Raw genomic sequence first — 26,463 nt, forward strand, 5'->3', positions numbered from 1 at the left:
ATTACTCATTCATGGGATGTGGGCTGAAATCCCTCATTGCCCAGAGGGCAACTAGAGTCAACCAGACTTCTGTGGGTCTGGAGTCACAAGTAGGCCAGACCAGGTAAGGATGGCAGATGGATCTTTTCCTGAGGATCAGCATTAGTTTCAAGGTCAACACTAGACTCTTGTTTCTAGAGTCAAATTCTGCCATCTGCAATGACAGGATCTGAACCTGGCTTCCCAGAACATTACCTGGATTAACAATAATCTTGTGAGAATCACTAGGCCATCACCTCCCCTAACTGAGATCAGAGATAGCCTGCTGTGTTCATCCAGCTTCACACTTTGTTACCTCCCCTAATTGATGCAGGTTAGAAAAGTGACAGCCTATAATGAGAGATGGTAAGAACCACAGGTGCCAGAGTGAAAGAGAAAACAGTGTGGAGCTGGAGGAACACAGCAGGCCAGGCAGCATCAGAGGAGCAGGAAAGCTGACGTTCTGGGTCGGGACCCTTTTTCAGTAAGGCCCAGTACACACAACCATATTCTGTCATCACCGAATTCCTGAAATCGATATTGTACAACACTCACCTATGATCACATTCTTTGGAATGTACATTAGCATCTTTAACAGGCACTGGCATAGGACTGACACTAAAAGGAATTAAGCAAGTTATAGACTCTCCTCTTCAAGCACAATATGAATTGCCTGTCGTTAATTCATTTTGCTTATTCACAAAATTATGATAAAACCTGGGTCCAAATCTAATCAGGTGGTGAATGGGGAGTTACACATTTTAAGCATCAGTCTGCAGGGGCAGACGAAATCAATGCTATTCAGTCAGCTCATTCTGGTCCTTTCAGTGAGTTGACAGGTGAAGGAAACTGATGTGTGTGCTGACCTGGAATCCATGAGGACTATAATTTCAAGCCATCAGAATTAATTTACTGGATGAAGAACTGCAGGTGGTCCAGCACACACAAGACTGAATGTGATCTACATCTTATATCCTGGCTGTGGAGCCCAGGGACTTAATCTTGAAACCTCAGGGTCACAGTTACATGTACTTCGCCCGTAATGTGAATGCAACATCAGATTCCATTCTCCCTAGCACTTGAAAATGCTTTCAACACTGTTTAGACCATCTAAAGCCTATTTGATACATAAACCAGAGACATGCCGTTAACTCAGCAGAAGAGAAATTTCAACAGCACCAATTTATCAGCAATAAATGCTCCCTTCTGTATGTACATATTAGTTTTCCCTAACTACCCTGCATCAATAATAACGTTCCTTTATAAAACTGCTACCAGTCACTGAGATGGCTGTAAAGATGCTGCTCTGACACAAGTTCCAAACTCTGTTCATTACAAGTGCAAATGGGGCCCTGAATAATTCTAAGCATACTGGGCAGAATGTGATAGTGAAATGATAAACTCCATTCATTACAATACTCCTACACAGTGTTAAACCTTGGTCAGCCATATAACAAAATCAATAACTTAACCAGTGAAGCCAACTGGGTATCTCCTGAGTGACACGTAGTCTGATTTATCCCCATAAATCAAGATATTTATCATACCCAAGCTACTGACCATGATTCTGTATCAAATACCAAATGACGTGTGTGCTCAAAGGACGGAAAGAAATATGGATCATTTCGTACTTTAATGCAGGTAAAAACATCGGCTTACGCTCATTTTTCAGTCTCTCCCGTGAAATTTAAATGTGTATTTTCCTCAGCATTTCTCCCCATTGTTACTTTGAAGTTGAACAGTTAAATCTAATTGCAGGAGATGTTGCACAAAAGCATAATTATATTCTGTCATCATACCCAGATAGTGCAAATTGTCCAAGTGTACCGTGAAGATAATTCATTTTGTTCAATTTGCTTCTCAGTATTTGTTGGTAAGTAAACTGAAACTTCACAATTTAACTTAACAGGCTTTAACTATTGAAATTTCTGACTGTTTGCCAGCCCAAATGACTATTTTCACCGAGCAATGATGTGGAGGTGCCGATGTCGGACTGGGGTGGACAAGGTCAGAAGTCACATGACACCAGGTTATAGTCCAACATGTTTAATTAAAATTACAAGCTTTTGCAGCACAAATCTTGTGATTTCAAATAAACCTGTTAGACTAGAACCTGGTGTCATGTGACTTCTGGCTTTCACCAACAAAGATACAAGAAAATTCCAAGAATTAGAAACATAAACAGAAAGTTGCTGGAAAAGCTCAGCAGGTCTGGCAGCATCTGTGAAGAGAAATCAGTGTTAACGTTTCGAGTCAGTTCTGAAAAAGTGGCAGTGGACCCAAAGCGTTAGTCCTGATTTCTCTCCACAGATGCTACCAGGCCTGCTGAGCTTTTCCATCAATTTTTGTTTCTGATTTACCAGCATCCGTAGTTCTTTTTGTTCTCCCAGAATTAGAGGGCTGAGTGACTAAGGAGAATGGGGAGTTGAAAGAAATTATTAGCACTCATAAGAACGTTGCGTGGAGAAATTAAAGGGGTGAAAGTTTCTAAGTCCCTGGGGCCTAAATGTTTACATCCCAGAGTGTTGAAGGAAGTAGCTACAGGGCCAAATCAATGCACAGGTAACCATCTTCCAAAATTCCATAGATTCTACAATGATTCCTGCAGATGAGATGAGAAAGGAGCAAGAGAGAAAGCAGGGAACTACAGAACTGTTAGCTGTCCAGCAATAATGAGGAAAAGGCTCAATTCCAAATGTAAAGGATGCAATAAATAAACACTTGAACAGAAATGATCTGATTGGGCATGATCAGCGGGAATTTGCGTGTGGGAAATTCTGCTTGACAAACTAGCTGGGCGTTTTTGAAGATTTTACAAACAAGCTAATAAACAGGAGTCGATGGATGTAGTGTTCTCAGAATTTCACAAGGTTTTTGATAAGATCCTCCACAGGAGATTGCTTCACAAAACTAAAGCATATGAGGTTAGGAGGTAATGAATGGGTTAATGCCTGGCTAACACATACAGAAAACAGAGAGGAGGAATAATTAAGTCACTTCCACATTGGAAGGGTGAAATTATTCAGGTCCCACAAGGATCGGTACTGGGCCCCAACTGATTAAATATCAATGATGGATGTGGGGACCAAATGTAATATTTCAAAATTTCTAGACAATACAAAACTAAGCAAGATTGTGTTGTGAGGGAGATGTAAAACGAACTGAAGAGGACCTTAACCCATTTCTGAAGAAGGGTCAAGGCCCAAAATGTCAGCCTTCCTGCTCCTCTGGTGCTGCTTGGCCTGCTGTGTTCATCCAGCTCCACACCTGGTTATCTCAGATTCTCCAGCATCTGTGGTTCCTACTATCTCTGAAAGAATGAGAGAGGCGTAGATTTAAAAGGATGTGGAAAAGCGGCAAGGCTGAGTTGCGACTATTTTTCACACAGCGAGTGGTTAGGGCATGGGATGTAGTGTCTAGAAATGTGGTGGAGGCAGATTCAAGTGAGACATTTAGAAGGGCACTGCATGGTTGTTTGAACAAAAATAGCATGCCAGGGTATGGGGGAAAACCAAAAGGTTGGCGTTCGGGAAAGACGCTTGTTTGAAGGCCTTCTTCTGCTCCCCAGCAATTCAACGCAATTCTGTGATGATCATATTGGTGGAGGAGGCTCAATGGACTGAATTCCTTACTGCTGCTCCTCTGCATCACACCCTAGCAGTTGGCGCACCAAGCCATTTAGGGCTTCCCAAACTTGTTTCCCATCGCGGTTCCATCTCAAGGATTGAAAATTGCTATGACCCCTCCAAAGTGAGAAGTGGGAGAGAGGGGCAGGGACTTGTTAGAGCAGGAAGCATGGTGTTATAGAGCATACGACCCTAAAGTTACGGCTCGTGACCCCACTTACAGCTCCTGAGCCCTGCTTTGGGAAGCCGTACATATACTTTAGCAGTTCCAGCGTGCACTTCAATTACAGTGGTGTTCCATCCCTTGTAACCACCTGTGACCAGAGACAAATACATTCAAATGAAACAAAGAACTGCGGACGCTGGAGATTTGAAATGGAAGCAGAAATTAGTGGAGAAACTCAGCAGGTCTGGCAGCATCAGTGGACAAAGTCAGAAGTCACACAATATCAGGTTACAGTCCAACAGATTTATTTAAACTCACAAGCTTTTGAGGCGTTGCTCCTTCACTTGACATCAAAGGGGCGGTGCACCAAAAGCTTGTGATTTCAAATAAACCTGTCGGACTATAACCTGATGTCATGTGACATCTGACTTTGTCCACCCCAGACCAACACCGGCACCTCCAAATCATGCCCAGCATCTGTGGACAGGGAGCAGAGTTAACGTTTATAATCCAGTGACACCTCCTTCAGACAGCTTCTGCAAATTTACTGGCATTGTCGGTTACATTCAGGGGTCCACAGTTTGAAGCAGTTTGACAATGAGAAGCATCACACTGCTGCTCTGATGTCAAAACCGCAACAAGACTCAGCCCAACACATTGACAGGTCCTGTAGTGAGCAGCGCGAGCGGGAGCTTGGAGCAGGAGCCTGTCGGGAAGCCGGTGAGTCACGGTTTTTGAATCTTTAAAAAGCTTAACGTGTGAACAGGCGGAGGTACGCTGAGCAGGAGCCGACACGGGACTGGTGAGTGAGTGAGGTAATATATTTGTGTGGTTGGGTCACCCGAAACACTACCCGGGTACTGTCTCCCACCCATCCTCCTCCTCTAACCAAAAAAAAGGTTCTGTGTGCCTGATTGGAAAGGTAACAAGTTTATTTTTTATTCTTTTTTTTTAAGTCTTAGGAATTTAGAATAATGAGAACGGAGGTCAGGGCAGTTGAATGCTCTTCCTGCAGAATGTGGGAGGTAAGGCTCACCACTAGTGTCCCTGCTGACTACATCTGCGGGAAGTGCACCCAGCTCCAGCTCCTTGAAAACCGCGTTAGGGAACTGGAGCTGGAGCTGGATGAACTTTGGATCATTCGGGAGGCGGAGGAGGTTATTGAGAGGAGTTACAGGGAGGTAGTCACTCCTCAAGTACAGGAAAAAGGCAGATGGGTTACGGTCAGGGGACGGAAAGGGAACCGGCAGGCAGTGCAGGGATCCCCTGTGGCCATTCCCCTCAACAATAAGTATACCGTTTTGGATACTGTTGGGGGGGACGACTTACCAGGGGAAAGCAGTGGGGCACAGATCTCTGGCACAGAGTCTGTCCCTGCTGCTCAGAAGGGAAGGGGGAAGAAGAGCAGAGCATTAGACAATGGGGACTCCATAGTTAGGGGGACAGATAGGAGGTTCTGTGGGGACGACAGAGACTCACGGTTGGTGTGTTGCCTCCCAGGTGCCAGGGTGCATGATGTCTCTGATCGTGTTTTTGGGATCCTTAAGGGGGAGGGAGAGCAGCCCCAAGTCGTGGCCCACATTGGCACCAACGACATTGGTAGGAAGAGGGACAGGGATTTAAGGCAGAAATTCAGGGAGCTAGGATGGAAGCTGGGAGCTAGAACGAGCAGAGTTGTTGTCTCTGGTTTGTTGCCCGTGCCACGTGCTAGTGAGGTGAGGAATAGGGAGAGAGAGGAGTTGAACACGTGGCTACAGGGATGGTACAGGAGGGAGGGTTTTGGATTCTTGGATAATTGGGGCTCTTTCTGCGGTAGGTGGGACCTCTACAAGCAAGATGGTCTTCACCTGAACCAGAGGGGTACTGATACCCTGGGGGGAAATTTGCTAAGGCTGTTCAGGTGGGTTTAAACTAATTCAGCAGGGGGATGGGCACCAAAATTGTAGTTCGACTATAGAAAAGGTTGAGAGTAGGGTGGTCTGAAATCAAGTTTCAGGGAAGCAAGACAGCACCGGCAAGCAAGAAGTTGGATTGAAGTGTGTCTACTTCAATGCCAGGAGTGTCCGGAATAAGGTGCGTGAACTTGCAGCATGGGTTAGTACCTGGGACTTCGATGTTGTGGCCATTTCGGAGACATGGATAGAGCAGGGACAGGAATGGTTGTTGCAGGTTCCGGGATTTAGATGTTTCAGTAAGAACAGAGAAGATGGTAAAAGGGGCAGAGGTGTGGCATTGTTGATCAAGGACAGTGTTACAGTTGCAGAAAGGATGTTTGGGGACTCGTCAACTGAGGTAGTATGGGCTGAGGTTAGAAACAGGAAAGGAGAGGTCACCCTGTTGGGAGTTTTCTATAGGTCTCCGAATAGTTCCAGAGATGTAGAGGAAAGGATAGCAAAGATGATTCTCGATAGGAGTGAGAGAGACAGGGTAGTTGTCATGGGGGACTTCAACTTTCCAGATATTGACTGGGAACACTATAGTTCGAGTACTATAGATGGGTCAGTTTTTGTCCAGAGTGTGCAGGAGGGCTTCCTGACACAGTATGTAGATAGGCCAACAAGGGGTGAAGCCACGTTAGATTTGGTACTGGGTAATGAGCCCGGCCAGGTGTTAGATTTGGAAGTAGGTGAGCACTTTGGTGATAGCGATCACAATTCTGTTATGTTTACTTTTGTGATGGAAAGGGATAGGTGTATACCACTGGGCAAGAGTTATAGCTGGGGGAAAGGCAATTACGATGAGATTAGGCAAGATTTAGGGAGCATAGGATGGGGAAGGAAACTGCAGGGGATGAGCACATTAGAAATGTGGAGCTTATTCAAGGAAAAGCTCCTGTGTGTCCTAGATAAGTATGTACCTGTCAGGCAAGGAGGAAGCTGTAGAGTGCAGGAGCCTTGGTTTACGAAGGAGGTGGAATCTCTGGTCAAGAGGAAGAAGAAGGCTTATGTTAGGATGAGATGTGAAGGCTCAGTTAGGGCACTTGAGGGCCACAAGGTAGCCCGAAAAGACCTAAAGAGAGAGCTCAGAAGAGCCAGGAGGAGACATGAGAAGTTGTTGGCGGATAGGATCAGGGTAAACCCTAAGGCTTTCGATAGGTAATTAAGGAATAAAAGAATGACATGAGTAAGATTAGGCCCATACAAGGATAGTAGTGATAAGTTGTGTGTGGAGTCAGATGAGATAGGGGAAGCGCTAAATGAATATTTTTCAACAGTATTCACTCTAGAAAACGACAATGTTGTCGAGGAGAATATTGAGATACAGGCTACTAGACTAGGTGGGATTGAGGTTCACACGGAAGAGGTATTAGAAATCCTTCAGAAGGTGAAGATAGACAAGTCCCCTGGGCCGGATGGGATTTATCCTCGGATCCTCTGGGAAGCCAGGGAGGAGATTGCCGAGCCTTTGGCATTGATCTTTAACTCGTCGTTATCTACAGGAATAGTGGCAGATGACCGGAGGATAGCAAATGTGGTTCCCCTGTTCAAGAAGGGGAGTAGAGACAACCCTGGTAATTATAGACCAGTGAGCCTTACCTCAGTTGTTGGTAAAGTGTTGGAAAAGGTTATAAGGGATAGGATTTATAATCATCTAGAAAAGAATAAATTGATTAGGGATAGTCAGCACGGTTTTGTGAAGGGAAGGTCGTACCTCACAAACCTTATTGAGTTCTTTGAGAAGGTGACCAAACAGGTAGATGAGAGTAAACCGGTTGATGTGGTGTATATGGATTTCAGCAAGGCGTTCGATAAGGTTCTCCACAATAGGCTATTGTACAAAATGCGGAGGAATGGAATTGTGGGAGATATAGCAGTTTGGATCGGAAATTGGCCTGCTGAAAGAAGACAGAGGGTGGTAGTTAATGAGAAATGTTCATCCTGGAGACCAGCTACTAGTGGTGTACCGCAAGGGTCGGTGTTGGGTCCACTGCTGTTTGTCATTTTTATAAATGACCTGGATGAGGGCGTAGAAGGATGGGTTAGTAAATTTGCAGACAAACAAAAGGTCGGTGGAGTTGTGGATAGTGACGAAGGGTGCTGTAGGTTGCAGAGAGACCTGGATAAGCTGCAGAGCTAGGCTGAGAGGTGGCGAATGGAGTTTAATGCAGACAAGTGTGAGGTGATGCACTTTGGTAGGAGTAACCAGAAGGCAAAGTACAGGGCTACTGGTAAGATTCTTAGTAGTGTTGATGAGCAGAGAGATCTCGGTGTCCATGTACACAGATCCTTGAAAGTTGCCACCCAGGTTGACAGGGCTGTTAAGAAGGCATACAGTGTTTTAGCTTTTATTAATAGAGGGATCGAGTTCCGGAACCAAGAGGTTATGGTGAAGCTGTACAAAACTCTGATGTGGCCGCACTTGGAGTATTGCGTACAGTTCTGGTCACCGCATTATAAGAAGGATGTGGAAGCTTTGGAAAGGGTGCAGAGGAGATTTACTAGAATGTTGCCTGGTATGGAGGGAAGGTCTTACGAGGAAAGGCTGAGGGACTGAAGGCTGTTTTCATTAGAGAGAAGAAGGTTGAGAGGTGACTTAATTGAAACATATAAAATAATCAGAGGGTTAGATAGGGTGGATAGGGAGAGCCTTTTTCCTGGAATGGTGACGGCAAGCACGAGGGGGCAGAGCTTTAAATTGAGGGGTGAAAGGTATAGGACAGATGTCAGAGGTAGTTTCTTTACTCAGAGAGTAGTAAGGGAATGGAAGGCTTTGCCTGCAACAGTAGTAGATTCGCCAACTTTAGGTACATTTAAGTCGTCATTGGATAAACATATGGACGTACATGGAATAGTGTAGGTTAGGTGGGCTTGAGATCGGCATGACATGTCGGCACAACATTGAGGGCCGAAGGGCCTGTACTGTGCTGTAATGTTCTATGTTCTATGTTCTATGTAGTAGTTGTGTTGAAGCATTGCTTCTCCACGTGAAAACATTTCAAAGAGCACTTGTTTGGCTTTGGTGTTGCTGCAGCATGTTATCCTGGGACATTTCACGGAGAACAGCAGGAGGTGGAATAGCAGAGGGAACGGGGAATGCTGCGCTAATGCTCTTACTGTCAGCTCTTTGGTGGCAATGACTGGGAATCGGAATTCCCATCAGCCTCGCTCTAAAGGAAAATTTCAAGAGCGGAAGGTTAAAAACCAGCGAAATGTACGCAGTGTGCCGAAATGGAAGTGATGCCATCCATCCCTCTGGCCAAGCTACCCGATGGGTGAGCTGCAATCTGAGAGACAATGAGACAGGGGGTGCACAGCTGCTACAGCAAGTAGCCACCCCTCAGTCCCACAGTGCAGCCCTCAACCCCATATTCCCCCATGCTCCTTCGATCCCCCTTCTTGGTATTTTCATGGGATTGGCTGTCACTGGCAAAACCAATATTTGTCGCCCATCCCTCACTGCCCTTGAGCTGAGTGGCTCATCAGCACAGTTAAGGGCCGGCCACGTTGGCGTAAAGACTGGGAATCTGACTGATTTCCTTCCTGTAAAGGATGTCAACGAACCAGATCCAGTGATCAACGATCACTGTCACTACGAGACCAGTTTTATAATTCCAGATTTACTCATTGAATCCAAACTGGAACAGCGGCTTGTGTCGGGATCTAAACTCATGACCTCAGCATTAGCCCAGGCACCTCGATTACTCATCCAGTGATCTGACCATCTGCTGGCCTGAACGCCATCATTATTTTCATTGCCCGACTGTGGACCCACAGCTCCCCCGACTCTAAGCTCAGGAGTTCCACCACCTCCACATGCCGACAACCTACTCTTCCTTTCTCTGGAGCCTTACACCCTCTCTCCTTGACCTACCTTTGGATCACCAGTCCTAGCATCTTTTGGAAGGATTACCATGTTGAAGCGCAGCTTAAATGCATGTTGTTGTTCAACAACAGGCATTGATAAAGTTTGAACATTGTACATCTCCCATCAAATGGACTGCAGTGGTTCAAGAAGACAGCTCACCACCACCTTCTCAAGGGGCAAGTAGGGACGGGCAACAAATGCTGGTCCAGCTGGTGGGACCCACATCCCATGAATGATGTTAAACAAAGCATTCATTCTGAGGCATAGAATGATAAGGGGAAAATAAACTGTTAAAAAGGCTAGTTTTCACAATGTATTACTTGAGAATAAAAATTAATTTTGTAATGGTCTTGAGAAGGTAAATCACTTAGGTTTAAAAAAAACCTTTGATCTTTCCCTATGGCGAATAATTTTGTGTAGTTCCTAAATTGTGCAACTCATTCATTTTGAATCTGCTTCAGTTTAAGATGTTTTGAGTGCAGGGCATAACTTAATACAACAGTTTTAAAAATGATCTTTGGCTGTGTTAAGTTGCTGGCCGTGCCATTGCTGAAGGAGCAAATGAACAGCCAGCTTGAAGCTTCGATATTACAGTTCCTGTCTGGTTAATGTGGCGATTGCTATACAAACAGAGGCCCCTTTCATTGCAATGAAAGGCAACACCACTGCTGGGAAATTACAGCTCTTAAGGAGAACACATGAGGAACAGTGACTAGTGACACCATATCAAGCTCAAACCTCTCCTGTTTCAGGACAAGCTTCAGAGAATTATGGTGATCACCCTCGACTCTCAATGTATTCCATTCACCATTTTGTAGGCTAGCATGTCCAATCTTTCCTCAATCTATTTCTCGTTGATGCCTGGGGCACAAAATCCAGCTCTGGCAATGTTCTGTCTCTTGCTACTCTCCCTGGGCCACGAGGTCTCCTGTTAGCTCACGGCTGACCATCAGAGTCACAGTTTGGGTAGATCTGCCACAGGCTTCTCAGGTGCAGGGGCACTACAATACTCTATTATTGTGACCATGTCACTTCAAGGAGGCAGTCACATTAATTCATCGTCTCACAGCTTTCAGAGTTGGTATGTTGCCGACATCATACGTGTCAGCATTAACAGCATGCACGTACTCAGTCATGCACTTTTAGATAATGCAGCATTTTAACACTGAAACAGCACTTCAGAAGAAATGCCCAGCTTTTTAATTCAGCACTTACAAGGTTGCACCGAGTTACTAAATATTTACAACTTAGAGACAGTCCGAGAGTTTATGAGACTGCAGCTGCCAAGCAAGTCGCTGAAGCCCACAGAACCTAATTTCATAATCCCTCCTCCAAAGTGATTTTTTTGAGCACAGCTACACTATTTACCTTGACTCTGCCTGCAGGGAAATTCCTCGCTTTCACCTCCATCCAATGTTTCTCTGTGAGTTCCCTGCTGCATGTAATAGCGACTCCATTCTACCCTTGGCGCCAGATTCCGGACTTGTCCACCAGTGGAAACTTCTTATACAGAGCCATCCTCTCAAACCCATTCACAACCTGAAACAGCTTGATCACATCTGCTCCTCAGCATTCTTGGTGACAAGTGCCTCTATACTCCCACCCACGCCAACCCATTATCCCTCCAACTCCAGCCAATAAGGGACTCTTTCAGTCCCTGTAGTTGGTGATATGATTCTGGCTACAGAGGCTAGCCTTGAACTTGAAGCATGATGGGACCAGTTGTCAATGAACAGTCATGGAGCCACGATACATAATGCACAGGCCCTGGTGAGGCCACACCCAGAGTACTGTGCGCAGTTTTGGTCTCTGTAATTGAGAAAGAATGTTCTGGCTATGGAGGGGGTCCAAGAAAGGTTTACCAGGGCTAAATCCCAGGATGGCAGGACTGACTGACGAACAGAGACCGGATCCGTTAGGATTATATTAATTGGGGTTTGGAAGAGTGAGGCGGGGAATCTCATAGAAACTTGTAAAAGTTTAACGGGACCAGACAGGGTAAAGACAAGGAAGGATGGTCCCAAAGGAGAGTCCAGAGCCAGGGGTCACAGTCTAAAGGACACAGGGTAGGCCTCTTTGGACTGAGGAGAAATGTCTTTGTTTAGAGAGTGTGTGGAATTCTCTGTCACTGAACGCGGTTGAAGTCAGAACATTGAATGTTTTCAGGAAGGAGTTAGATATAGTTCTTAGGGCTGAAGGGGTCAAAGGGTATGGGGAGAAAGTGAGAACAGGGGAGTGAGTTGGATGATCAGCCATGATCATATTGAATGGTGGAGCAGGATCAGAGGGCCGAATGGCCTACTCCTGCTCCTGTTTTCTGTGAACCATTGTGAGGTCACATTGAGTATTGAAATGTTATGTTCCCTTAAACCTAGATGATGAGAGTAATATAATTGAGGTAGTCAAGACAGTTGAAGGATTTAAAAGGCCCCTAACCGCCAATCCTCCCTGTAAATAGCAAATCCTCTGCCTTTCTTCAAAACAGAACAAGTTATTGAGCTGGGATAGTAGGAACTGCAGATGCTGGAGAATCTGAGATAACAAGGTATAGAGCTGGATGAACGCAGCAGGCCATGCAGCATCAGAGGAGCAGGAAAGCTGACATTTTGGGCCTGGACCCTTCTTCCTGCTCCTCTGGTGCTGCTTGGACTGCTGCATTCATCCAGCTCTACACTTTGTTATCTAAGTTATTGAGCTGAATCATACACCAAATGTAAACCAAAGTCTGCATAAACTCAAAGAAAGACGTTCATTTCTTTAGTGCCTATCCTATCCTCAAGATCTCCCAAAGGCTCTTTATAGTCACTGGCCTCAAAGCTTAGTCACTGCTATAACTTAACGGTGTAAGGTGATGACTAAGGAACAACAGAAATGCTTTGTGATACACTGCCACAAATCTGCACCAAAAGCTTTCAAACTCCTGCTAGTGAGAGAACTGGATAGCGTCCTTCTTAAACAGAAAGGAAAGGTGGAAATCCTTTCCCTGTAAGGCAGACTCTGGAGAAGTTCAAAGTTAGGGGCAATCAAGGATACAATCTGAGAGTGGTGCATTCAATTATAGGTTGACAGGAAAAGTAACACCCTCTTGGAGGCTTTGCCTTTCTCTACGACAGTGCAGACGCCCTCCTGCACAATGTCACATCGAATTTTTAAATGTCTTGATGGGTGTAGAGGAACTTGGGTAGCCACCGTTCAAAAACAAGGCTAGGCTCCGAAAACACAGTACTTGACCTGCTGGGTTGAATACTGAAGCATGGTGTATGAATAATGAAAAAGGAACGTGAACTACAGTGAAGACAGCTCCCAGCCTTACAAACAAAATATAGAGCTCAAACACTTTTTGCATTGGACTGCTTATGAAGAATCACAGTCTAGTTACAACTCAGGAGACCATTCTGCCCATTGTATCTGATATTTGAGAGATTAACTCTACTTGTGATTTACTCCATAGCCGTGCATATTTTTTTTCTTCAGATAATTATCCAATCCTCTTTCGAAAGCCACACTCGAAGCTGCCTCCACCCTATTCTCTGGCAACGGGGAGACAATAGCCTGGTGGTATTATTGTTGGACTCTTAATCAGAAACTTTGGGACCTAGATTTGAATCCTGTGACAGCAGGTGGTGGAATCTGAATTCAACATATCTTTTAAAAATGCGGAATTAAAAATCTATGCAGGACACTCACGGGCTTGTGACTGGCTGAGATAGAGGTGTTGGGACAACACTGAGTTTGTCAGGTAAAGTGGGAAGTCAGAGGGACTGCGCAGGTCTTCAAATAATCCATCTTACCAACTCTTCAAACTCAGGTGGGGAGTGTGTGTGTGCATTTGTGTGTGTACTCTGTGCGTCTCAAACATCACAACCAATGGTGCAGACAGACTTCAGGAAGCACACTGGATAACGGGTACTATTATCACAACTATTTAAGTCATTCCGCACTCCCGGAACTATCTGATTGTTCCACAGAAAACTAGCATCCATGTAATGGGACGAATTGTCTCCTTCTACGGCATAACTGACTCTATTAATCTTTTCTGCTCTGTGCCAATCCTTTCTAATGTGCAGTATTCAGAATTGCCAACAATACTCCAGTTGAGGCTGCACCATTGTTTTATAAAAGTGCAGCACAACTTCATTGTTTTAGTATTGCATGCCTCTTCTAATAAAGCCAATGATTCTGTATGGCATTTTACCCATTTTGTTAACCTTGCCTGTCCTCTTCAATGATGTGTCCACACATAGCCAAGCTCTCTCAGTTCCTACAACCCTGCTAGAAATGTAGACCCTGCACATCCATACACTCCCTATTCTTCTTATCTAAATCTATTTATGCCAGTTTAAAATACATCACCCCTCTAACGAAGCCTATCCCACAACACTCCAAGTTGGATTTCCAGCCATTTGCCAGTTTGCAAGCCTTCCAGCTGTCTCTCCCAAATTAAGTCATAATCTGGAAGCACAAGTACATGAACCAAAAACTTTCAATCATTATCATTGTGAAAAAAAAGAAGCCAACGGCTGTAAACCAATGCAAGCAGCAAATGAGAGATAATGGGACCTGCAGATGCTGGAGAATCCAAGATAATAAAATGTGAGGCTGGATGAACACAGCAGGCCAAGCAGCATCTCAGGACCACAAAAGCTGACGTTTCGGGCCTAGACCCTTCATCAGAGAGGGGGATGGGGTGAGGGTTCTGGAATAAATAGGGAGGGAGGGGGAGGCGGACCAAAGACGGAGAGAAAGGAAGATAAGTGGAGAGAGTATAGATGGGGAGGTAGGGAGGGGATAGGTCAGTCCAGGGACGGGTCAAGGAGGTGGGACGAGGTTAGTAGGTAGATGGGGGTGCGGCTTGGGGTGGGAGGAAGGGATGGGTGAGAGGAAGAACCGGTTAGGGAGGCAGAGACAGGTTGGACTGGTTTTGGGATGCAGTGGGTGGAGGGGAAGAGCTGGGCTGGTTGTGTGGTGCAGTGGGGGGAGGGGACGAACTGGGCTGGTTTAGGGATGCGGTGGGGGATGGGGAGATTTTGAAACTGGTGAAGTCCACATTGATACCATTAGGCTGCAGGGTTCCCAGGCGGAATATGAGTTGCTGTTCCTGCAACCTTCGGGTGGCATCATTGTGGCACTGCAGGAGGCCCATGATGGACATGTCATCCAAAGAATGGGAGGGGGAGTGGAAATGGTTTGCGACTGGGAGGTGCAGTTGTTTGTTGCGAACTGAGCGGAGGTGTTCTGCAAAACGGTCCCCAAGCCTCCGCTTGGTTTCCCCAATGTCGAGGAAGCCACACCGGGTACAGTGGATGCAGTATACCACATTGGCAGATGTGCAGGTGAACCTCTGCTTAATGTGGAATGTCATCTTGGGGCCTGGGATAGGGGTGAGGGAGGAGGTGTGGGGGAAAGTGTAGCATTTCCTGCGGTTGCAGGGGAAGGCTTGCAAGGGCAGGCTTGCAAGGGCAAGCAGCAAATGGTTCGGTATCATTTTACTCCATGTTATTTTCAATTGCGTTCAATCAGTTTACTCAAGAGGGCCAGAAACTCTAATTAGCAATGTTCAGATTTTGAAATTAACAGGGCTGTATTAATAAGACCACACAAAGTTGCCACACTTGAAGATATCAAGCAATTTTTGAATGCAAACAGAATACACACTAAAACACTCTGTAACTGCATTGGTTAGTGGAAATTTTGCCTTCTGCGGTAAGCAAATCAGTTCAAGTGAACACCTACACAAAACAAAACCTCTTTATAAAACGAATAGTACTGAGAACCCAACTGGGTTGAGTGGACTGGGAGCCTCTATTAAACATCACTTCCCTTCAGCTCTGACGAAGAGTCATCCATACTCAAAACATTAGCTTGCTCCCTCTCTATGGATGATGCCTGACCTGCTGTGATCTCCAGCATTTTTCAAACAAAATTTACATTATTGACAAGTTTGGCATCACAGCAAGGACATATTTTACGAAGCAATTACATCACCTGCCATGCAACAATCTTCTAAGAAATGTGATTCAAGCTTACAACCCTGACTGCCATGTTAAATACTTGCAGACTTTTGATTTTGACACAGCAATTACTGGAAAATACATCGGAATGAAAACTGGCCTCAAAAACTACATCGCTGACAGATTTCCAAATTAGTTTGCAGGATCAAAAGTCACAATAACATAGTTTGGAGAAATGGATATTCAAAATTAAAAGGCAAACAATGGATGTGACAAAGGCACCTCTATTTTGCTCACAATGTGGGGACTGCTGTTTAAGTATTTCTAAAGGTCATACTAACACAAAGGAAAGAAAAATGAACGTACAAGTTACAATTTATGATCTCGAGCTCATTTAAAGGCGAAAGTCATTTAAACTTCAATCAATTCTGAAAGCTGCAAAACATAAACGAAAAAAGCAGCACAATCCCGTAAGTCACAAAAACTTAAATGAGGTGCTGCCTTATCACTTGGTTTGAACTTTTCAGCAAAGTGCGGTACCGTCTAATCAGGAAACTGTCAACTTTTAGCACATCAGGCATTCTCTGTAACTCCCAGCCAACCCTATTAAATAAAAACAGCTCCACATTTTCACACAATCTCTCACGTTTGCAGTATTGCGAGCAGTTCTGGTCCCCTTGCCTGGGGAAAGGTACACTTGCCATAGACGGAAAGCAACTGAAGTTCACCAGATTCATCCAAGGGATGGAGGGACTGTCCTTCGAGCGAGAACTGGGCCTATATTCTCCAGAGATTAGAGAATGAGAGGGAGTCTTGTTCTCACACACAGAATTCTCCTACTGTTAGAGCAGATGGGGTTTGAGCTGCGGGGAGAGGCTGAATGGCTGGGCTTGGCGTGGCGGAGGCTGTGGGAGTGACCTTACAGAAGTTTGTAAAATTATGGGTTGGATGAGTAGCCGAGATCGTTTCCTGAGGGTACGGGAGTCCAAAACTAGAGGGGCATAGGTGAGAGGGGAAAGATTTCAAAGGGAGCAACATTTTTTTATACAGAGGGCGGTGCGTGTGTGGAATGAACTGCCAGAGGATGTGGTGGAAGCTGGTGCAGATACAACATTTAAAAGGCATCTGTTGGGAACATGAATAGGAAGGGTTTAGAGGGATACAGACCAAAAACTAGCAAAGGGGAGATTAATTTAGAATATTTGGTCAACATGGATGAGTTGTACCAAAGGGTCTGTTTCTGTGCTGTACGTCTCAATAGCTCTATACAGGAAGGACACTTCCCCTCTAGAATCAGGGACACAGTCTCAGAATCAGTGGCAAGCCATTTAGGACTGAAATGAGGAGGAATTTCAGATGAATGGTTGGAAGCTTCCGCCCGAGAGAGCTGCAAATGACAAGTCATTGAGCAATTATAGGGGAGAGATCAATCTACTTCAATTTGAGAAATTTCGAGGGATACAGGATCGTGCATAAAATTTAGCAGCTGGGACTCAAGTTGGGGTGCCCAGATCCAGGCTCATGGCTGAGCTAGAATCGGAAGCTGTTCCAAAGACCATCTAATTCAATTGAGACGAGACTGTAAGATAAACTTTATTGTTTTATTTTTCTGGCTTTCTATTCTGTGTTTTGGTTTATTTTCTGTGCTTTATGATGGTGCTGGAGAGTTGCGAAACTAAACACTTTTCACTGTATTGTAACAACTACATGCGACAATAAGTCAAATCAAATCAATTCAATGTTGAAGTAGAAGTTAGCCATGGCCTTAATGAATGAAGGACTAGGCTCAAAGGCCTGAATGGCCTCCTCTTGAAATTTCTTACCTTCTCACAGGCCACAGCGAAAGTCGTAAAATCTATCATTCTTGTCTATAGTATACAGCAAAATGAAGATTTCCATTGATCTCTTGGGTTCTTTTTCAGAATTTGTCCATGACACAAAAGTATGACTGGCAAATCCAGCACTTAGTGTCCATCCCTAGTCTGCTTGAAATTAATGACCGAGTTACATTGCCACTTCAGGGATCAGTTAACAGTCATAGAATCACTACAGTGTGGAAGCAGGTCTTTCAGCCCGTCGAGTCTAAACTGACCCTCCGAAGAGCATCCCACCCAACCCACATCATAACCCTGGCATTTCCCATGGTAATCCACTGAGACTGCACATCTTCGGACTGTGGGAGGAAACCAGAGCACCCCGAGGTAATCCACAGAGTCACAGGCAGAATGTGCAAACTCTATACAGACACTAACCCGAGTGTGGAATCAAACTCAGGTCCCTGGCGCTGTGAGGCAGCAGTGCTAACCACTGAGACACCGTGCCGTGCCTGTGTTTTCAGAAGAAAATTGCCAACTGCCGTGGGTCTGGAGTCACGTGCAGGCCGGATCGAGTAAAGACGGCAGAGTTCTCGAAAGGACATTAGTGAACCAGATTGACAACAATGCGATCGGGTTTCACAACAACCAGTGTTGCTCATTTCTCCAGCACTGAAGACGACAGTTCATTTTACTCTCTTCACTATCTGGAAACAAACGTTACCTAACATTTACACTGTCAGCATTTTACATCTTTCGTGTCAACTACATCATTTTTGAATTCAGGGCAATATTCACACCACTGATAATAAAATGTGAGGCTGGATGAACACAGCAGGCCAAGCAGCATCTCAGGAGCACAAAAGCTGACGTTTCGGGCCTGAAGGGTCTAGGCCCGAAACGTCAGCTTTTGTGCTCCTGAGATGCTGCTGGGCCTGCTGTGTTCATCCAGCCTCACATTTTATTATCTTGGAATCTCCAGCATCTGCAGTTCCCATTATCTCTCATTCACACCACTGAGGTGGATTAAAAAGCAAACACTCTCAAAATTACACTTCTAGTGGAATAATGCGAAGTAAGAAATATATTTTGAGTCAAAAGATAACGCTTATTCAGTGACACCACACAATAAATGTGGAGCTTTAATGTAGTTCCTCCCTCTAGATGCTGCTCAAGTGCAATATGAAAGGTCTAATATGTGGTTAATCGGAAATGTCCATTAGCTATTTTTGAGAGATCTCGGTTGAGAATGGCTGAGCCCATCTATGTAGGGAGCAGAAAGACCACTTTCTTCAATGATCGCCATCAAAACAAAAATAACTGGGAAAACAATTCTGTCATGCAGGAATAAAACTGTCAAAGTTACCAGTGGAAATGACACTATAATGTCATAGGCATTACTGTTTACCATGGGTCCCTCAGCTATCGCACAGCCACACTGAGCAGTCCCTTCTGGTTAGCAGCTTATAATTGAGAAAGATAAGACAGAAGGAGATTCCCAAGTTCATGCACGGACCACTTGGTACAAACAGACCCACAGAAATAGAACAGCTCACCACAGAGGGAGGTGGATGTGACCTAGTTTGTTTAGCTCAATGGCAAAGATGGATGCCACAGTGTCTGTGCTCATTAACCTACATTGGCCGGCTTGTCCAGCAACATCCTCGCCCATTCCCACAGGCCCCTCGATCATCTTCTCACCCTTTCCTCCTTTTTAAAATCCTTGTCCCTTCCCACAAACCCTTCTTCATCTTCTCATCCCTTCCTCCTTTTTAAAATCCTCGTCCCTTCCTTCAGGCTCCTCATCATCTTCTCACACCTTCCTCCTTTTTAAAGTCCTCATCCCTTCCCACAAACCTCTCATCATCTTCTCACCCCTTCCTCCTTTTTAAAATCCTCGTCCCTTCCCACAAGCCCCTCTTCATCTTCTCATCCCTTCCTCCTTTTAAAAATCCTCATCCCTTCCCATAGGCACCTCAATCATCTTCACACCCCTTCCTCCTTTCTCCAGTCCTCTCCAGATCCCAATTCTGACTTAGAGAACATTTTCAATTTTAATCATTCAGTCATTGGTGACTATGTCTTCAACTGCTTCAACAATGGGAACTGGGATTGAAACCACTCCGTCCCTCTTTCCTTAAAGTCTATCGCCTTGAGTAGATCTTTGCTCACTTTCCCTGAGGTGGCTTAGTGACAAACCTTGCTTGATTCTTGCCTGTGTGAAGACTTTGGACTGCTTTACCACGTTAACATTGCTGTATAAATGCAGGTCGTTTCTCTTGTCAGCAGCAGAATGGGAAACTTTGCTCCGTGTCATTTGTGACATGCCCAGCATCGAAGTATAACACAAGCCCTGATCCCTGGTGTCATCTATGAGAAATTCCCCAAAAGATCCTCAGACAGCACCTTCCAAACCCATGGCCATTACCATCTGGAAGGACAAGGGCAGCAGATACATGGGAACACCACCCCCTGCAAGTTCCACTCCAAGTCACTCACCATCCTGTCTTGAAAATATATTGCTGTTCCTTCACTGTCACTGGGTCATTTTCCTGAAACTTCCACCCTAAGGGCATTGTGGGTCTACATATAGCACATGGAGTTCAGTGGTTCAGGAAGGCAACTCACCACCACCTTCTCAGGGGCAGTTTAAGATGAGAGGGGAGAGATATAAAACGGTCTAGAGACTAGTTTTTTTTTCACTAGGAGGGTGGTGAGTGTGGGGAACGGGCTTTCAGAGGTAGTGAGGCAGGCAAGTACAATTTGTCATTGAAGAAACATTTGGACAAGCACATGAATGGGAGCTATGTAGCGATATTGACCAGATGCAGGCAAATGGGACTAGATTAATTGTGAAAAGTGGGCAGCATGGGCAAGCTGGGCCAAAGGGCCTGTTTCCATGTTGTAAACCTCTATGACTATATAATTGGGGATGGGCAATAAATGCTCACGCAGGAAGTGATGGTCACATTCCATGAATGATTTTTTTAAAAAAATGAATATTGGAACTGAAGGAACGCTTTAGGAGTTAGGAAATGGTAGTGGGGAAATTGATGGGATTAAAACATGACAAGTCTCCAGGGCCCGATGCTTTACATTCCACAGTACTCACAGAAGTGGCCTCAGAAATAGCAAATGCATTCGCGATCCTTTTCCAGCATTGTATAGACCCTGGAAGAGTTCCAATGGACTGGACAGTAGTTAATGTAACCCCCTTCTTTAAAGAAGGAGGGAGAGAGAAAATAGGGTAACATAGGCCGGTTAGCGTGACATCGGTGGTGGGGAAAATGCTCAAGTCAATCATTAAGAATGTAATAACTGAGCTTTTGGAAAATGACGAGAGAATTGGTCCTAGTCAGCATGGATTCACTCAAGGGAATCATGCTTGACAAATCTTCAGGAATTATTGAGGATGTGACCAATAGAATTGACCAGGATGAATCAGTAGATGTTGTGTATCTAGACTTTCAAAAGGCTTTGGACAGGGTTCCACACAAGCTCATGGTATTGGAGATAATGTATTGACATGGAGAGAGAACTGGTTGGCAGACAGGAGGCAGAATAAATGGGTCCTTTACAGAACGGCAGGCGATGACGAGTGGGGTACCTCAGCTGGGACCCCAGCTGTTTCCCATTCTGCTGCTGACAAGAGAAACGACCTGCATTTATACAGCAATGTTAACATGGTAAAGCAGTCCAAAGTCTTCACACAGGCAAGAATCAATGCTGGGACCCCAGCTGTTCACACTAACATTGAAGAGATTGAATGCAATATCTCCAAATTTGCAGATGTCACTAAGCTGGGTGGCAGTGTGTGCTGTGAGGAGGATACCAAGAGGCTGCACAGTGACTTGGACAGGCTGACTGAATGGGGAAATGTGATCTAATGTGGATAAACGCAAGATTATCCACTTTAGTAACAAAAACAGGAAGGCAGATAATTATCTAATTGGCAGTTTAGGAGAAGGTGAGGTACAATGAAACCTGGGTGTCATGGCGGGACAGTTGCTGAAGGTTGGCTTGCAGGTGCAACAGGCAGTGAGGAAAGCTCATGGTATTAGCCTTCAGCAAGAACATGAGAGTGTAGAAGTAGTGATGCTTTGCTGCAGTTATACAGGGCCTTGGTGAGGCCACACCTTCAGTAATGTGTGCAGTTTGGTCTCCTGCTCTGAGGAAGGAAATTCTTGCTACTGAGGGAGTCTAATGAAAGTTCATCAGACTGATTCCTGGGATGGCAGCACTGATGTGAAGATAGACCTGATCGACTGGGCTTGTTTTCACTAGATTCAGAAGATCTGGTAGAAACGTGAAATTCTGCTAGGACTGGACAAGTTAGATGCAGGAAGAATGTTCCTGATGTTGGGGAAGTCCAGAAGTAGGAGTCACAGTCTAAGAGTAAGGGAGTAAGCCACTCAGGACTGAGATGAGAAAGAATTTCTTCACAAAAGGTTGTGAACCTGTGGAATTCTCTCCCACAGGAAACTGTTGGGGCCAGTTCATTAGATCTATTCAAGAGGGATCTGGATGTGGCCCTTCAAGCTAAAGAGATCAAGGGGCATGGAGAGAAAGTGGGAGGGGGATACTGAAATTGCATGGTCAGCCATGATCATATTGAATGGTAGTGCAGGCTCGAAGGGCCGAATGGTCTACTCCTGCACCTATATTTTCTATGTTTCCTATGTCTTGAATGCCTTGAGGCCTTAATTTCCATTTTCACAAAGGTCCCGCTAACAGAGATCCCACAGGGGAAAGTTCTAACCACACTGGCAAGCTTGTTTGAGTGGCCATTTGACAATAGTCTGAATCCTAGTGGGGGTACCACGAGTTGCAAATCATTAACTGATTTACAAGGGCTGGTCAGGGAAGTTTTCAAGGTAACTGCAAAAGTGGCTTGAGAAACCCAGCAGGTCTGGCAGCTCCTGTGGAGACAGAAACTGAGTTTCGAATCTGGATCACAGAGGAGTTATGGAAGGATCGTATCAGACTCAAAACGTTAACGCTGCTTTCTCTCTCCACGGGTGCTGTCAGACTTACAGAGTTTCTCCAGCACCTCTGCTTTTTACTTCAGACTTCCAGCAGCTGCAATACCTTTGCTTTTGAGATTTTCACTCTGAAACGTTGGATAGGGTGATCTCTGTGGCCTTCACATGGAGGTAAAGTACTCAGAATTGCTCTGTATTCGGTAGCTTTCATCGCATTTCTAATAGTAAAGGTAAAGTTGACTCAGCCCCAATGGTACATAGGGCTCATCTCTCATTAGAGAGAGACAACTGTTAGTGTGTCACCATGTCTCAGGCAGGGAGAGAGATTGAGAAGGGACTTTCATGGTGACTTCAGCCAGTGCAGGAATTGAACCCACACTGTTAGCATCATAAGCCACTGAGCCCCTTTTCCAAAAATAAAGAAAGCATTAAACATTGCGTTTTCCCACAGCTCACAGTATAATGAGTCCCACTCCTTAAGGGACATATTGTATACTAATCAGCAAACTGAGGTCTTTTTTTTTCTGCAGTACGTACATTTTTATATTTTCACATGACCACAGGACATTTCAATGTACCACAGATGTATTAAACGAGATTTTAACTTCACACAGAGATTAAGGAACAGTGAATGACTATTTTTTAACCCTTCAAAGGTGGTTTCCAGAGATGCAACACAATAGAGGACAGGCTTCAAAGGCAAGGTAAAAAAAATGTCAAATTTAAAGTGTCAAAAATTGCTCCTTTCATGCACAGAATTGACATACAACAGAACGAATTCCTTTTCCTTTGCCCAGTGGGAGGTCCTGCTGCATGATGACAAGGTGCATATTCCACACCAGGGGCATGTATCACATTGTACAACACAATCCACACAGGAATATGTTGGTCTCAGGTTTAGTGTTTAGACTGGAGTTGGGCTGACATTGAAAAGGCCAAGTATTAGAATGTGTCCCAGTCAATCACATTTAGTGTTTTCTTTCTGCATTTGCGTCCATCAAGTTGATGTTAGACATGGGGCCTGGAAAAGCTCCTTCAAAATCCAAAGCAAAGACAACTATCCTTGTACAATGACCAGTGATGTTCCTCAGGTCCCCTGTTAATGTGCAGAATTTGACACTGCTGCCTTTGTACTCAATAACCATCAAAACAGTGTTACTGAAGAGAGACAGTTTTCGAAAAGTAAAAATTTACTGTCCAGGAGAATGTTTATTGCTTACATTGGTTAAACCTATGATTTCTCAAAGAATAGCGGCTCATTCCATGGGAGTTTGCAAAACTGCTTCTCTGGACACCAAAACACATGAATGTCCCAGTGGAAATTAAGAGCAAATTTTTTTATTCAAATGTGCACGTTTGACATTTTGCCAAAAGGTTTCACTTCCAGAAAATTTACAAGTGATAAAACAATCTTTCAGGGATTCTGCTATTTTCCCTAACAGTCTATCACTGCTTGAACAGTGTTACATTGCTGTTCAGAAACAGTGTGTGGAATCTTAAAGGAGCCTGAGCCACATGGTCTATGGTGAGGTAGCAAGGGATAGAGCTGGATGAACACAGTAAGCCAAGCAGCATCGGAGGAGCAGGAAAGCTGATGTTTCGGATCTGGGCCCTTCTTCAGAAGGGACCCTTTTTGTGAAGAAGGGTCCAGACTCGAAACGTCAGCTTTCCTGCTCCTCCGATGCTGCTTGGCCTGCTGTGTTCATCCAGCTCTGCACCCTGTTATCTCAGATTCTCCAGCATCTGCAGTTCCAACTACCTCTGGTCTACGGTGAGATCTGCAGCAGAATCAAACATGAAATACAGTCAGGATTATCTCAACATCAGCAGCAAGCCACTGTGTCTTTCATGCATCTGCTAACGTAGGAACAGGAGTAGGCTATTCAGCCCCTCACCCTTTCCCTGCCATTCAATAAGATCATGGTTGATCTGTGGCCTAACTCCATGTGCCTGCCTTGTGCCCATATCCCTTGATATCCTTGCTTAATAAAAAATTGTCTGTCTCAGAAATAACTTTCACAACTGAATTAGCATCAACCACAGTTTGAGGAAGAGACGCCCAAACCTCCCCTACACTCTGTGTGTAGAAGTGCTTTCTAACATCTGGCTCTAATTCTTAGACTATGCTCCTCCTTCTAGAATCTTCAACTGGTTTATCTTTATCTATCCCATCTTTTCATGTTAATATGTTGAAGACCCTGATTATCTCACCACTTAACCTTCTAAATTTGAGATAATAACGGCCTAATTTGTCTAATCTCTCCTCATAACTTAACTCCTGAAGCCTAGGTTCCATCTTTGTAAACCTGAGCTGAACTCCCTCCAGGGCCAACACGTCCTTCCTAAGATGTGGTGCCCCGATCCGTTCACAGTACTCTAAGGGGGCTCTAACGAGCGTCTTGTTTAACAGCAGCATAATGTCTGTATCCCTATCCTTCAGTCCTTCACATATGAGGGCCATCATTCCATTCCATTGTTTTCTGCATCTCCTCGTGGCATTTTAAAAAGTTATGCACCTAAACCCTCAAATTCCATTGGGCATCCGCTGTATCTAACTTTGTGCCTTCAAAAAACTACCTATTGGTCCGAAAAGAATCACTTCACACTTGCTTATATTAAAATCCATCTGCCTCAGCTTTGACCGTTCACCAAATCCATCCATATCTTGTTGTAATTCTATTTGATTTGTTGTAGTCACATGCACCTGAGTATAGTGAAAAGTTTTGTTTTGCATGCAGTACAGGCAGCTGGCACACACAGATCACAGGGTGCTTAGATAAAGCAACACATATAAGGTTATGACTGCACAGGAGCTGCACAAAGCAAGATCAACATTATTTGAAGTTAGAGAGGTCCGTTCAGTAGTTTAATAGCAACAGGGAAGAAGCTATTCTTGAACCTTTTGGTGCGTATGTTCAAGCTTCATCAACACTGTTCTGAGGCGTGTTTCTTGCAAGGTAGTGATGAGGGGTTTTGTTTGTTAACTTCCTTATTAACAGCATGTCTTACCTCATTAATATGCAGCTTCTTAGCTTATCAAATGAGGCAAATAAACCGCGATGCTGCGAATTCTCAATGTGAAAGTCAAAGATAGACCCTGGAGACTTCAGCTTGGCACTTGCTTTAAATGATCTCCATGCTTACACTGGGCACTGACATCTGGCGGGGGGGGGGGGGACTTCATGGGCACCAACCACACAGAGCCCACATTTATGGACATCTGCACCCAACACCAGAAGCACTTAAACTATAACCAAACCCGAGCAAAAGTGAAAACCAAAATTTTTAAATCAGTGGAATTCTTTACCACAAAGGATTGCTGAGGCTGGGGCATCGAGTATACTCAAGGCTGAGAGAGATTTTCAATTAGAAAGGGAATCAAGGGTTATGGGGGAAAAACAGGAAAGTGGAGTTGAGAATCAGTGGATTAGCCATTAAATGACTGAGCAGATTCGATGGGCTGAATGGTTTGCTTTTGTTCCTATGTCTTACAGGCTTAAATTGCTGGCAACAATTGCCTCAGAGTGTGGTATTAATCTCCCACACACAGAAATCAATATTTGGAACTGTTCTACTTTTATTCCATCAGTATCCCCATATGGTAGAGTAAATGCTTGGTTGAATGAAGAGTCACTGGACTTATAGTGATGAACTATCTTCATAATTACCATCAAACAACCTCCCTGGCTCTGAGGGAAACAAACGTTAACGTTTTTGTGAAGTATCACATTTCTACATGGTGATGATATCGAAGATATTTCAAGTTCCGCTGGCATGTTCCAATTTCATTTTTTTTCTTCATTAAAGCATAAGGCCATTCTTCGTACTCGACATCTTAGGTGGCTTACAGGGCGATGGGTCTGGGTGGGATGCTTCAAGGGTCAATGTGGACTTGTTGGGCCTGTTTCCACACTGTAGGGATTCTATGACCTTGTTGCAGTTTAGATAGAAGTTTGTCTCATGAAAGATCAAAATGTCTTGTTTCAAGTCAGGCAAAAACAAAACCTTCCAATTAAACTTTGAACCTGTAATAAAAAGTGAAATTTCCTCCCACCTGACAAGCTGAGTAAAATGGCTCTCTCTTTCCTTCATGCTGAAATA

General features: G+C 44.6%; 1 protein-coding gene across 1 annotated transcript in view; it reads right to left on the minus strand.

The window, feature by feature from the left end:
* Nucleotides 1-26,463, minus strand: part of LOC125454646 (ADP-ribose glycohydrolase MACROD1-like) — an 880,504-nt gene that overhangs the window by 359,953 nt on the left and 494,088 nt on the right. The gene's annotated exons all lie outside the window — the stretch shown is intronic.

Source organism: Stegostoma tigrinum, chromosome 9, assembly GCF_030684315.1.
Source record: "Stegostoma tigrinum isolate sSteTig4 chromosome 9, sSteTig4.hap1, whole genome shotgun sequence".
Classification (NCBI taxonomy): domain Eukaryota; kingdom Metazoa; phylum Chordata; class Chondrichthyes; order Orectolobiformes; family Stegostomatidae; genus Stegostoma; species Stegostoma tigrinum.